This window comes from Budorcas taxicolor, chromosome 4 (assembly GCF_023091745.1).
Source record: "Budorcas taxicolor isolate Tak-1 chromosome 4, Takin1.1, whole genome shotgun sequence".
In the NCBI taxonomy this organism is placed as follows: domain Eukaryota; kingdom Metazoa; phylum Chordata; class Mammalia; order Artiodactyla; family Bovidae; genus Budorcas; species Budorcas taxicolor.
Genome location: NC_068913.1, coordinates 96,013,769 through 96,025,644, shown reverse-complemented (window position 1 = coordinate 96,025,644; position 11,876 = coordinate 96,013,769).

Below are 11,876 nucleotides of genomic sequence, written 5' to 3'. Positions count from 1 at the left end.
AATAGACATCTACAGAATACTCAGTGACGTTAGAATACACATCATTCTCAAATGTACATGGAACATTCTCCAGGATAGACCATATGTCAGACCATAAAATCAGTTCATTTCAGTTCAGTCATTCAGTTGTGTCCGACTCTTTGCGCCCCATGAACTGCAGCACACCAGGCCTCCCTGTCCATCACTAACTCCCACAGTTTACCCAAACTAATGTCCATTGAGTCAGTGATGCCATCCAACCATCTCATCCTCTGTCATCCCCTTCTCCTCCTGCCTTCAATCTTTCCCATAAAATAAGTCTTAATAAATTTAAATAGACAGAAGTCATATAAAGTATTTTCCCTGACTAAAACAAACTGAAATTAGAAATCATTAACAGAAGGAAATTTGGGGAATTCACAGATATTTGGAAATTAAACAACACACCTCTAAATAGTCACCTGCTCAAGGAAATGTCACAAGGGAAATTAAAAAATACAGCTGACCCTAGAACAACACAGGATTAGGGGCACAGATCTTCCACGGAGTCAAAAATCTGTGTATAACTTTACAGTCAACCCTCCATATCCTAAGTTCTGCATCCATGGTTTCAGCAAACTGTAGATTGTACAGTCCTGTAGTATATATTTGTTGAAAAAATCCATGTATAAGTGAACCTGTGCAATTCAAACTGCGTTAAGGGGTTAGCTGCACTTTGATATAAATGAAAATGAAAACACAGCATACCAAACCTCTTGGGATGCAATGAAAACAGTCCTCATATGCAAGTGTAGAGTTTAAATTGTTATATTTAAAAGAATAAAGTTTTCTTGACAACAACCTAACCTCCCATATTGAAAAACTAGTAAAAGAGAGCAATCTAAACCCAAAGCAAACATAAAGATGGAAATAATAAAGCTTGAAAGTGAAAGTCACTCAGTTTTGTCCCGACTCTTTGCAACCCCATGGCCTGCCAGGTTCCTCTGTTATTGGAATTCTCCAGGCCATAATACTGGAGTGGGTAGCCATTCCCTTCTCCAGCGGATTTCCCAGCCCAGGGACTGAGCCCGGGTCTCCTGCATTGCATGTGGATTCTTTACCATCTGAGCCACCTGGTAAGCCCAAGAATACTAGAGTGGGTTGTCTATCTCTTTTGAACTGGGGTCTCCAGGTGGATTCTTCACCAGTTGAGCTACCATGGAAGCCCCTGGTAAATAATAAAGCTTAGACCTGAAATAAATGAATAGAGAATAGAAAAATAATAGAGATATTCAATGAAACTAAAAGTTGGTTCTTTGAAAAGATCAACAAAATTGACAAAATATTAGCTAGACTGACCAAGAAAATATGAGGACACTCAAATTACTAAAATCAAGAATGAAAGACAGACAACACTAGTGCCTCACAGAAATAAAAAATGATTATAAAAATTGTTCTATGAATAATCGTATGCCAAAAAATTAGGCACCTAGATAAGATGCACAAATTCCTAGAGAGACACATATTATCAAACTGACTGAAGAAGAAATAGAAATTTTGAATAAACCTGTAACAAGTAAAGAGATTGAATAATCAAAAACTTCCAACAAAGAAAATCCCAGAACCACATGGTTTTAGCAGTGAATTCTACCAAATATGTAAAGAAGAATTAACATCAGTCCTTTACAAACTGTTGCGAAAAATACAAGACGAAGGCATACTTTCCAACTCATTCTATGAAGCCATTGTTAACCTAATACCAAAACCAGACAAAAATTTTAAGAAAACTAAAGATCAGTATCCCTTAAGATCTTAGACACAAAAGTTCTCAATAAATACCAGAAAATTGAATCTTGCCACATGGAAGAGGGCTTATACACTATGACAGAATATGTTCTGGTTCAATGTATGAAAATCAATGTAACACATTATATTAATAGAATGAAGCACAGTACCATATGATCATATGATCATCTCAATAGATACCAGAACAAGCATCTCACAAATGTCAACACCCTTTCATAATAAAAAACACTAAAAAAAAGTATAAATAGAAGAGAACTTCCTCAGTCTGATAAAAGGGCTACAAAACCCCCTCAGAAGACATACTCAATGGTGAAAGACTGAAAGCTTTTCTCCCTAAAATCAGGAACAAGACAAGGGTGTCTGCTGTCAACACTTCTAATCCACATGGTACTGGAGGTTCCAGCCAGCACAATTTAAAAAAAAAGACACACAGATTGGGAAGGAAAAGGTAAAAATCTATGTTTATTTCTAGATGAGATTATTTTGTATACAGTAAATCCTAAAACACAGACAAAATGTTAGCACTAATAAAATTTCAACAAGATTACAGGATACAAGATTTAAAAATCAGTTGTATTTCTACACACTAGTAATGGACAACTGAAAAATAAAATTAAGGAAACAATTCCATTTATGGTAGCATCAAAAAATACTTAGGACTGAATTTAACAAAAGAAGTGTGAGGCTTCCTTACACAACAAAACTCAAAATGGATTAAAAACCTAAATGTAAGGCAGGATGCTATAAAACTCTTAGGGGAACATTTAGGCAGAACACTCTTTGACATAAACTGCAGCAAGGTCTTTTATGACACACCTCTTATAGAGAAATGAATATTTTAAAAAAAGAACTAGTTAAAAGCTTTTGCACAGGAAATGAAACCATAAACAAGACAAGAAGACAACCCACAGAATAGGAGAAAATATTTGCAAATGAATCATCTGGCAAGGGACTAATCTCCAAAATATACAAACAGCACATGCATCTCAATGTAAAAAAAAAAACAAAAACAGCCCAATTAAAAAACAGGCAGAAGACCTAAATAGATATTTATTTCTCCAAAGAAAACATACAGATGGCTAACAAACAAATGGAAAAAATGCTCAACATCACTAATTATTCAGTTCAGTTTAGTTCAGTCGCTCAGTCCTGTCTGACTCTTTGCGACCCCATGAACCGCAGCACGCCAGGCCTCCCTGTCCATCACCAACTCCCGGAGTTAACCCAAACTCATGTCCGTTGAGTTGGTGATGCCATCCAACCATCTCATCCTCTGTCATCCCTTTCTCCTCTGGCCTTCAATCTTTCCCAGCATCAGGGTCTTTTCCAATGAGTCAGCTCTTCACATCAGGTGGCCAAAGTATTGGAGCTTCAGCTTTAGCATCAATCCTTCCAATGAACACCCGGGACTGATTTCCTATAGGATGGACTGGTTGGATCTCCTTGCAGTCCAAGGGACTCTCAAGAGTCTTCTCCAACACCACAGTTCAAAAGCATCAATTTTTCTGCAATCAGCTTTCTTCATAGTCCAAATCTCACATCCATATATGACTACTGGGAAAACCATAACTTTGACTTGACGGACTTCTGTTGACAAAGTAATGTCTCTGCTTTTTAATATGCTGTCAAAGTTGGTCATAACTTTCCTTTCAAGGAGCAAGTCTCTTTTAATTTCATGGCTGCAGTCACCATCTGCAGTGATTTTGGAGCCCCCCAAAATAAAGTCAGCCACTGTTTCCACATTTTCCCCATCTACTTGCCATGAAGTGATGGGACCAGATGATCTTAGTTTTCTGAATGTTGAGCTTTAAGCCAACTTTTTCACTCTCCTCTTTCAATTTCATCAACAGGCTATTTAGTTCTTCACTTTCGCCATAGGGTGCTGTCATCTGCATATCTGGGGATATTGATATTTCTCTCAGCTATCTTGATTCCAGCTTGTGCTTCATCCAGCCCAGCATTTCTCATGATGTACTCTGCATATAAGTTAAATAAGCAGGGTGACAATATACAGCCTTGGCATACTCCTTTTCCTATTTGGAACCAGTCTGTTGTTCCATGTCCAGTTCTAACTGTTGCTTCCTGACCTGCATACAGGTTTCTCAAGAGGCAGGTCAGGCGGTCTGGTATTCCCACCTCTCTCAGAATTTTCCACAGTTTATTGTGATCCACACAGTCAAAGGCTTTGGCATAGTCAATAAAGCAGAAGTAGGTGTTTTTCTGGAACTCTCTTGCTTTTTCGATGATCCGCAACAAATTGTGGATGTTGGCAATTCATCTCTGGTTCTTCTGCCTTTTCTAAAATCAGCTTAAACATCTGGAAGTTCACGGTTCACACATTGCTGAAGCCTGGCTTGGAGAATTTTTAGCATTACTTTGCTAGTGTGTGAGATGAATGCAATTGTGTGGTAGTTTGAGCATTCTTTGGCATTGCCTTTCTTTGGGATTGGAATGAAAACTGACCTTTTCCAGTCCTGTGGCCACTGCAGGTGCAGGAGCAGCGGCTGCGCGGCACAGGTGTGGCCAAGAGGAGCTACCCCATGTCCAAGGTCAGGGGCAGCGGCCATGAGGAGATACCCCCACATCCAAGGTAAGGAGCAGCAGCTGCGCTTTGCTGGAGCAGCCAGGAAGAGATACTCCGATCCAAGGTAAGAGAAACCCCAGTATGACGGTAGGCACTGAGAGAGGGCATCAGAGGGCAGACAGACTGAAACCACAATCACAGACAACTAGCCAATCTGATCACACGGACCACAGCCTTGTCTAACTCAATGAAACTAAGCCATGAGGTCTGACAAAATGTGGTCCACTGGAGAAGGCAATGGCAAACCACTTCAGTATTCTTGCCTTGAGAACCCCATGAACAGTATGAAAAGGCAAAATGATAGGATACTGAAAGAGAAACTCCCCAGGTCAGTAGGTGCCCAGTATGCTACTGGAGATCAGTGGAGAAATAACTCCAGAAAGAATGAAGTGATGGAGCCAAAGCAAAAACAACACCCCGTTGTGTGTGTAACTGGTGATAGAAGCAAGGTCCGATGCTGTAAACAGCAATATTGAATAGGAACCTGGAATGTTAAGTCCATGAATCAAGGCAAATTGGAAGTGGTCAAATAGGAGATGGCAAGAGTAAATGTAGACATTCTAGGAATCAGCAAACTAAGATGGACTGGAATGGGTGAATTTAACTCAGATGACCATTATATCCACTACTGTGGGCAGGAATCCCTTAGAAGAAATGGAGTAGCCATCATGGTCAACAAGAGAGTCTGAAATGCAGTATTGGATGCATTCTCAAAAACAACAGAATGATCTCTGTTCACTTCCAAGGCAAACCATTCAATATCATAGTAATCCAAGTCTATGCCCCAACCAGTAACGCTGAAGAAGCTGAAGTTGAACGGTTCTATGAAGACCTACAAGACCTTCTAGAACTAACACCCAAAAAAGATGTCATTTTCATTATAGGGGACTAGAATGCAAAAGTAAGAAGTCAAGAAACACCTGGAGTAACAGGCAAATTTGGCCTTGGAGTACAGAATGAAGCAGGACAAAGGCTAATAGTTTTGGCAAGAGAACGCACTGGTCATAGCAAACACCCTCTTCAAACAACGCAAGAGACGACTCTAGACATAGACATCACCAGATGGTCAATACCGAAATCAGATTGAATATATTCTTTGTAGCCAAAGATGGAGAAACTCTATACAGTCAGCAAAAACAAGACTGGGAGCTGACTGTGCCTCAGATCATGAACTCCTTATTGCCAGATTTCAGACTTAAACTGAAGAAAGTATGGAAGATCACTAGACCATTCAGGTGTGACCTAAATCAAATCCCTTATGATTATACACTGTAAGTGACAAATAGATTCAAGAGATTAGATCTGATAGACAGAGTGCCTGAAGAACTATGGACGGAGGTTCATGACATTGTACAGGTGACAGTGATCAAGACCATCCGCAAGAAAAAGAAATGCAAAAAGGCTAAATGGCTGTCTGGGGAGGACTTACAAATAGCTGAGAAAAGAAGAGAAGTGAAAAGCAAAGGAGAAAAGGAAAGACATAAGCATCTGAATGCAGAGTTCCAAAGAATAGCAAAAAGAGATAAGAAAGCCTTCCTCAGTGCAAAGACATGGGGGAAAATAATAGAATTGGAAAGACTAGAGATCTCTTCAAGAAAATTAGAGATACCAAGGGAACATTTCATGCAATGATGGGCGCAATAAAGGACAGAAATGGTATGGGCCTAACAGAAGCAGAAGATATTAAGAAGAGGTGGCAAGAATACACAGAAGAACTGTACAAAAAAGATCTTCATGACCCAGATAATCACGATGGTGTGATCACTGTCAAGTGGGCTTTAGGAAGCATCACTACGAACAAAGCTAGTGGAGGTGATGGAATTCCAGTTGAGCTCTTTCAAATCCTAAAAGATGATGTTGTGAAAGTGCTGCACTCAATATGCCAGCAAATTTGGAAAACTCAACAGTGGCCACAGGACTGGAAAAGGTCCGTTTTCATTCCAATCCCAAAGAAAGGCAATGCCAAAGAATGCTCAAACGGCTGCACAATTTCACTCATCTCACACGCTAGTAAAGTAATGCTCAAAATTCTCCAAGGCAGGCTTCAGCAGTACGTGAACCATGAACTTCCAGATGTTCAAGTTGGTTTTAGAAAAGGCAGAGGAACCAGAGATCAAATTACCAACATCCGCTGGATCATAAAAAAGTGAGAGAGTTCCAAAAAAAATCTACGTCCGCTTTATTGACTATGCCAAAGCCTTTGACTACGTGGATCACAACAAGCTGTGGAAAATTCTGAGAGAGGTGGGAATACCAGACCACCTGACCTGCCTCCTGAGAAATCTGTGTGCACATCAGGACGCAACAGTTAGAACTGGACATGGAACAACAGACTGGTTCCAAATAGGAAAAGGAGTATGCCAAGTCTGTATATTATCACCCTACTTATTTAACTTCTATGCAGAGTACATCATGAGTAACGCTGGGCTGGATGAAGCACAAGCTGGAATCAAGATATCTGGGAGAAATATCAATATCCCCAGATATGCAGATGACAGCACCCTTATTGCAAAAGTGAAGAACTAAAGAGCCTGTTGATGAAATTGAAAGAGGAGAGTGAAAAAGTTGGCTTAAAGCTCAACATTCAGAAAACTAAGATCATGGCATCTGGTCCCATCACTTCATGGGAAATAGATGGGGAAACAGTGACAGACTTCATTTTGGGAGGGGGCTCCAAAATCCCTGGAGATGGTGAGTGCAGCCATGAAATTAAAAGACACTTGCTCCTTGGAAGGAAAGTTATGACCAACCTAGACAGCATATTAAAAAGCAGAGACATTACTTTGCCAACAAATGTCCGTCTAGTCAAAGCTATGGTTTTTCCAGTAGACATGTATGGATGTGAGAATATAAAAAAAGCTGAACACTGAAAAATTGTGGTGTTGAAGAAGACTCTTGAGAGTCCCTTGGACTACAAGGAGATCCAACCAGTCCATCCTATAGGAAATCAGTCCTGGGTGTTCATTGGAAGAACTGATGCTGAAGCTGAAACTCCAATACTTTGGCCACCTGATGCGAAGAGCTGACTCATTGGAAAAGACCCTGATGCTGGGAAAGATTGAGGGCAGGAGGAGAAGGGGATGACAGAGGATGAGATGTTTGGATGGCATCACCAATTCAATGGAGTTGAGTTTGAGTAAGCTCCTGGAGTTGTGATGGACAGGGAGGCCTGGCATGCTGCAGTCCATGGAGTTGCAAAGAGTCATACATGACTAAGCGACTGAACTGAACTGAATGTTTTAACCAAAATGACATATTACTAGATACACTTTTTTGAAGTCTTTTTTTTCCAGTTGTCTTGACCTTTGTGTAAGTTTCATTTAATCTAGTACCCAATACAAATTCCAATTTCCCCATTTGTTTAAAAAATGTTCTTTACAATTGGTTCATCTGAATCAGTATCCAATCCAGGACCCTAGAGTATGTCTTGTTTTTATGTCTCTTAAGTGTCTTTGAACACAATGCTTTTTCCATGACACTGACTACTGAAGAGGCCAAATCAGTTGTCTTGTGGAACATCCTACCATCAGGATTTGTTTGGTTACTCCCTCATGGTATTGTTCAACTTGTGCCTCCATCTCCTGTTTTCCATGCAAAATAAAACTTATATCTAAAGTATTTACTCAAGTGAGGTATATTTGAATAGAATGCATCATCGGTTATACTGTGTACTCAATATTAAGTCATATCATAGGACACATAGCACGTGGATGACCATCTCTTAGTAACACCAGGTCTGAGGCCAGGATGAGAGTGATGACACTCTAACACCTTTGCTGTACCCGTTTTGCACCTTACCACTGGAAATCTCCTTGTAGTGTGTTGCTTTGGCGCTATACAGGTATCAGCTCTTCAGCATGATTCACCAGTCTTTTAAAATCAATTGACGCACCTTGCCTGAAAGAGTATTTTCATTCGAATTTCCCAACTATTGCTTTCCTTATTGTGTAATTCCTTCCGCATTTATTTGCTGGCACTCTTCTGTTATCGCTTTGCCTCATCGGCTAGGGCTCTTTGCTTACCCTGAAACAGTTCCTGCTGAAAAGGAAGGATAAACGTTTGAAAGTGAAAGTGTTAGTTGCTCCGTTATGTCTGACTCTGTGACCCCGTGGACTGTAGCCCACCAGGCTCCTCTGTCCATGGAATTCCCCAGGCAAGAATACTGGAGTGGGTTGTCATTTCCTCCTCTAGGGGATCTTCCTGACCCAGGGATCGAACCTAAGTCTTCTGCATTACATGCGAATTCTTTACCATTTGAGCCACCAGGGAAGCCCTTAGTTACAAATTTTCCCTTAGAGTTCACCAACCCCATCTTCCTTTCCTCTACTTTCTATACAGCTTCTTTTCAGCCTGAATATGTATTCAAGGTCTCTCTCCAGCCTAGTGTAGATCCATTTGGCATTTCCTCTCAGCAACTCCATTAATTTCGCCCTTAACTTTCTAGAACTCAAAACACCCCACGGAACACCCATTAGTTGTGGCCTTAGGCCTATAGAAATTGTCCAAGCATTCATTTCAACAAGAATAATAACCAGATAGAAGCTGGAATCCATTTGTATCTTCCATGCTAATTGTGCCTGAGTTTTACAGGGTAAGTCCTCGCCAGACTCATAGCAATTCTAACCATGTTCTGTTGAAATTATTTTGCCTAATCTCAGGCCTTTGGAAATGATTATTAAGATAAATAAACACACTGGCAAGGAATCATGGTATGGAAAGATGAGAACTGTATCATCAGCAGAGGCCAAACGTTTGAAGAGGAGAGAAAGTCCTGATGAAAGACCCTGAGCAGCAGCTTAAGCTGTGGTTCCAAAAGCCCCTTTCTTCTACAGGGAAGTTGTAAGTCTGAACAAGAAGGGCTCAAACCTGGAGAAGCAGTGGCTGACTTGTGATACTTTGTCCTCAGCTCATGCCAAGGCAGGATGCAAGCAAAGGGGAACAGGACCTCGCAGGCAGTCTCACAAGAGCTTGGAGAATGAGAACCTCTGCAGCCCCCAGGGTGTATGAACTGACTGATGTATAAACCAGAACACCAATGCAATGCGTTCATATACAAAGAGGACGCTCCTTGCCAAAGAGACCAGATGTTCATGCTGACTGGTCAGCGCATTCTCTCCTGTTGGAAAATCTACATGGAAAGCCAAATTATAATCAAGAGGTTGTTTGTGAGCATGAAATCAGAACAAAGGGAGGGAATTGGACGAGCTCTGTGGCATCCATAGGGATATAGAGTGGACTGCATATTTGTGTCAAATGGTCAAAAAACAACTCTTTCCCTTGACAGGGCTGGAGACATCATGACAAATGTTTGTTCCTTGGCTCCACTTTTCAGCACTCCCTACAGACCCCCCTTCTGCTCACATATTCCTTTTTCAGCTGTTGAGGCCGTTGGTGAGGTTGCAGCTTTGCTCCACATCCCATCACGCCTTGATTAAATTTCCAGGACCTGCTGCGTCCTGTTTCTTAGGATGACATTTGCAGACATTTATTCACATTCATTTTGCGTGGATTTCACTAGTTCAACAATCAAATGCTAATATTAGTTACCATTTTGGACGATACTTTACAACTGTGCCCTATATACGGATATATTAGACAGCAGAAAAAAAGGTTAGAAATGACCAGTGTGATAAAGGGGAAATTTTCCTATGGTTTGATCTCCCATGTGCCTTCATGAGCACTGTCAGAGAACTTCATTCCTTTGACAAATATTTATTGTGTGCCTACTATATGCCAGGCACCGTATCAGGCACTGGAAATATAAAGAACTATATTCCTGCCTTCAAGGAGCTGATAAGGTAGTGAAGGAGGCAGGCATGGAATCACCCATCACAGCACAGCATGGTAGACACACTGTGTCTACCATGGAAGAGTTCCATGGAAGCATTTTGAAAAACCACTTTCCAGGGATTTCCTGGTGGTCTAGTGGTTAAGACTCCACGCTTCCAAAGCAGGGTGCCCAGGTTCAATCCCAGGTCAGGGAACTAGATCCTACATGCTACAACTAAGAGTTCCCATGTTACAACTTAAAAAAAGAAAAATTATCCCACATGCTGCCACAAAGATCCTGCATGTCACAACTAAGACCTGGCACAGCCAAACAAATAAATTACAAAAGCATTTCCCAGTGTCTGAGATGAGGGTAGAAGTTAGTCAGGGAAGGCTGCCAGGAAGAGATGAATTTTATCCTAAAGGGAGAGTGAAGAGTGAAAATAGGATTTTCCAAACAGAAAGAATAGCCAGCACAAAGACTCAGGGGCAAGAGGCAACATGGCCCACTTGAAGCCATTCTATGGTAAGAGACTGGGCTGAAATGGTAGGCAGAGAACAGAATTTCAAAGGTCTTATGTGTCATCTAAAGAATAAGATCTGGTCGTAAGACTCTGGAAAATCACTGAAGTCTACTTGGTGTAAAATTAATAGAGCCAGTCCAACCTGTTATTTTATTTTCATTGTGATAAAGTATATATAACAGAAAGCTTACCATTTTAAACTTTTTAAAGTATATATATTATATATATATATATTTAGCATATTTTGTTTATTCATCAGTTGATAGAGACTTGGGTTGTTTCTACCTTTTGGCTAAAGTGAATAATGCCAATATGAACATTGGTATACAAGTATCTGTTTAGGTCCTGTTTTCAACTCTTTCAGGTATATGCCTAGGAGTGGAATTGCTGAGTCCTATGGTAATTCTATGTCTATGTTTTTGAAGAACAATCAACTATTTTTTCATAGACTTCCCCAGTGGCTTGGTGGTAAAGAATCCATCTGCAATGCAGGAGAAACAGGAGACGTGGGTTTGATCTCTGGGGTTGGGAAGATTCCCCTGGAGGAGGAAATGGCATCCCATTCCATTATTCTTGCCAGGGAAGATTCCATGGACAGGATTCTGGAGTGTTACAATCTATAGGGTCGCAAAGAGCTGGACACGACTGAACCACTGAATCCACACAAAGTATTTTTACATAGGAGATGCATCATTTTATCTTCCCACTAGCAATGCATAAGCATTCCAATCCACATCCTCACCAACACCTGTTTTCCATTTTTTAAATAATCTTAGCCTGGAAGGCTGCAGTCCATGGAGTCGCTGAGGGTCGGACACGACTCAGCGACTTCACTTTCACTTTTCACTTTCATGCATTGGAGAAGGAAATGGCAACCCACTCCAGTGTTCTTGCCTGGAGAATCCCAGGGACGGGGGAGCCTGGTAGGCTGCAGAGTCAGACATGACTGAAGCGACTTAGCAGCAGCAGCAGCCATCCTACTGGTTATCAAGCGGTACCTTATTTTAGTTTTAATTTACTTTTCTCTAATGACTAATGATGTTGAATATCTTTTCATATTCTTACTGGTCATTTGAGTATTTTCTTTGCAGAAATGTTTATTTAAGTCTTTGCCCTTTCTAAATTTTGGGTGTTTCTTTCTTTCATTGTTGCTGGTGTTGATTTTTAAGAGTTCCTCATATATTCCAGATATTAATCTGTTATCAGATTCATCATTCTGATTATGCAATAATTTT